This window comes from Mus pahari, chromosome X (assembly GCF_900095145.1).
Source record: "Mus pahari chromosome X, PAHARI_EIJ_v1.1, whole genome shotgun sequence".
NCBI classification, from domain to species: domain Eukaryota; kingdom Metazoa; phylum Chordata; class Mammalia; order Rodentia; family Muridae; genus Mus; species Mus pahari.
In genome coordinates this window covers 136,581,825-136,585,576 of record NC_034613.1, presented here as the reverse complement: position 1 = coordinate 136,585,576, position 3,752 = coordinate 136,581,825, and positions in this window count along the sequence as shown.

Genomic DNA, 3,752 nt, shown 5'->3' with positions numbered 1-3,752 from the left:
CCAGGCGAACACCCCTCCTGGGCAGGAGAGGCGCAGGACGATCGGGTCCCGCTGCGGGTCCCCTCTCCAGTCTGCTCTTTCCCCNGCAGTGCAGCGGAGCAAAGATGGCTCGCCTTCCNCTATAGTTTTTTCTTAAAGCATGGCATTGGCACAAAAAACCCACACCCATCAATGGAATTAATCTGAAGACCCAGATATAAATTCACAAACCTATGGGCATCAGATTTTTTCTAAAGAAGCCAAAATACACACATGAAAAAGACAGTACCTTCGAGAAATGGTGCTAGACTAACTGGAAGTTTTCATGTAGAAGAATGCAAATAGATCCATGTTTACCACCCTGCAAAAATAACATGTCAAAGTGGACCAAAGACCTCAACATAAAACCATATGCACTGAACCCGATAGAAGAGTAACTTGGGAATAGGTTTGACTGAATTGGCATAGGAGACAATTTTCTGGAGAGAACACCAATCAATTAATAAATGGGACCTCTTCTCTGACCCTGGGACTCAGGTGTGATCACAATTTTCTATCCAGGGTCTCTCTGAGGCAGGTCCACGCAGAAGAGCACTCGGGTTGCAGAAGCAACAGAGTTTCTTGGACAGAGTCTTCATGGGGCATTCATCCTCAGCCAGGAGGTAGAGCTGACCCTCAGTCCTCTGAGCACCTTACAGGCCAGAGGAGAGTTGGCCTCCAGGGAGTGCTCTGACCCAGGGGCTCAGGAGAGAGCTGGTCTCCCAGGAGTGCTGAAAGAGGATAACAGACTCTCAGGAGGAAGAAGCTCCAGTCAGAGACAGCAAGAACATCTAACACCACAGATTACCAGATGGTGAAAGGCAAAGGTAAGAATCTTACTAACAGAAACAAAGACTACTTGGCATCATCAGAACCCAGTACTCCAACCAGAGCAAGTCCTAGATACCCCAACACAACAGAAAAGCAAGATTAGGATTTAAAAATCATATCTCAAGATACTGGTAGAGGATTTTAAGAAGGACATTAATAACTCCTTTAAAGAAATACAGAAGAACACAGCTAAACAGGTAGTCTTTAGAGAGGATAGACAAAAATCCCTGAAAGAATTTCAGGAAAACACAAACAAAGAGGTGAACAAATTGAACAAAACCATCCAAGGTCTATAAATGGAAGTAGAAAGAATAAAGAAAACCCAAAAGGAGACAACTCTAGAGACAGAAATTCTAGGAAAAAAATCAGGAGCCGGAGATGGAAGCATCACCAACAGAATATAAGAGATGGAAGAGAGAATCTCAGGTGCAGAAGATTCCGTAGAAAACATGGACACAACAATCAAAGAAAATGCAAAATGCAAAAAGGTTGTAACTCAAAACATCTAGGAAATCCAGGCCACAATGAAAAGACCAAACCTGAGGATAATAGGTATAGATGAGAATGAAGAATTCCACTAAGATTTGTAAATATCTTTAACAAATGTATAGAAGAAAACTTCCCCAACCTAAAGAAAGAGATGCCCATGAACATACAAGAAGCCCACAGAACTCCAAATAGACTGGGCCAAAAAAGAAATTCCTCCTGACACACAATAATCAAAACACCAAATGCACTAAACAAAGATAGAATATTAAAAGGAGTAAGGGAAAAAGGTCAAGTAACATATAAAGTCAGACCTATTAGAATTACACCAGACTTCTCACCNGAGACTATGAAAGCCAAAAGATCCTGGACAGATGTCATACAGACCTAAGAGAACACAAATGCCAGCCCAGGCTACTATACTCAGCAAAGCTATCAATTATCATAGATGGGGAAACCAAAGTGTTCCAAGACAAAATCAAATTTACACAATATCTTTCCATGAATCCAGCTCTTCAAAGGATAATAAAGGGAAAACTCCAACACAAGGATGGAAATTACGCCCTAGAAAAAGCAATAAAGTAATCATTCAACAGACCTAAAAGAAGATAGCCTCATGAACAGAATCACAAATCTAACAACAAAAATAACATGAAGCAGCAATTAATTTTCCTTAATATCTCTTAATATCAATGGACTCAATTGCCCCCCCCCCCGAAAAAGACATAGACAACAATATGAACTAACCAGTGCCTCCAGAGCTCCTTGGGACTAAACCACCAATCCAAGAAAACACATGGTTGGACTCGTGCCTCTATCTGAAAATGTATCAGGATTACCTATTCCATCATCAATGGGAGGAGACACCCTTGGTTTTGTGAAAATTCTATGCTCCAGTATAGGGCACTGCCAGGGCTAAGCAGGAATGGGTGGGTTGGGGAGCAGGGGGAGGAAAGAGGGATTAGGGGATTTCCAGATGAGAATCTAGGAAACGGGATAACATTTGAAATGCAAATAAAGAAAAAAGAAAAAAAGAAGAACTGACAGCTAAGATTCTTAAACTCCTAGATGATTGATGCCCTCCCTACCTAGCATCTCCATACCTTTTAGAGATGTAGAGAATATTTGCTTTGGAAGTATCACAAGCAATATGAATTCCCCTTATCTCTGGTTGATGCACAACACTAATTGGAGTAGCCTCTAAGAATAACATTCAAAACTTGAGAAAGCATAATTTCCGCAACGATTTTGTCATGATACTTGCACTTGTTGATGGGAAATACAATAGATATCCTACAATGACCAGGGCACTGACATACAAAAAGTGTTTTGTATCTCATGAGTTTTAATTTCTTGACCCACAGTCATGCAGACAAAATCTTACTTAAAAGTATTTACACTTAGAAACTTACTCTATACCAGAGAAGTGGCCTTTGTGAGGCCACTTTTGTACTAAGGCCACATTGTACTGAATTTTCTAGAAATATAGCTTCTATATAAAAAGCAAAGGATATAATATTTTGATTCATAGTCTTTTTTGTAAATTCATCAATAGTTTATTTTTCAGGAAAGTCACATCTCAAAAGCAATGTTGCATGTGTGTTTGAATAAGAGATAAGCACAGACCAGGGCACCTAGGGCACAGAGTCGGTGGACACACCCACGGTCCCTAGAGGACTGTCCACACGATCTTAGTATCACTGGTGAGCAGAACACTACATCTGCTCCAAACCAGTTGCAAGCAGGACCTGAGTCAGCACTAGGGAAGCAGAGAACCAGCCTGACTAGGGGCACAAATCCCTTCTGGTCTGTGTCAGCACCAGGTCACCTAGGGCACAGAGTGGGCAGACACCCCCACGGTCCCTAGAAGACTGCCCACGCGTTTTTAGGATCACTGATGAGCAGAACATTACATCTGCTACAATCCAATTGTGAAGGACCTGTGACAACAGGAACAAGGACATCAGAGCCTTTCCTGACCAGAGTCACAGGTTCCTTTTGATCAGTGCTGGTTAACCTTAGTTTCAAATGGACCAGACAGCTCCAAGGTCCTCAAAGGAGACACCACTTCCAGGCACTGTAACATGCCCAGGATCATAGGACAACAGGATCCCAGGATAACAGGAGCCAGGTCACACTAGTATTTGAGGGTCTCAGAGGAGCTTGACTGCCAAGAGCTCTGACACACCCAGAATCTCAGGTTCACAGGAGCTCCCAATCGAAGGGTCACAGAGAAAGTTGGACTCTGAGGAGTCCTGAATCAGCTGGGATTATAGGAAGGACAGGCTCCAATCAGATATATTGAGAGCAGCAAACACTTGAGATAATCAGATGGCAGGAGGCAAGTTTAAGAACAGAGGCAAAAGAAACCAAGGTTACTTGGCATCATCAGAACCAAACTCTCCCACCATAGCAAG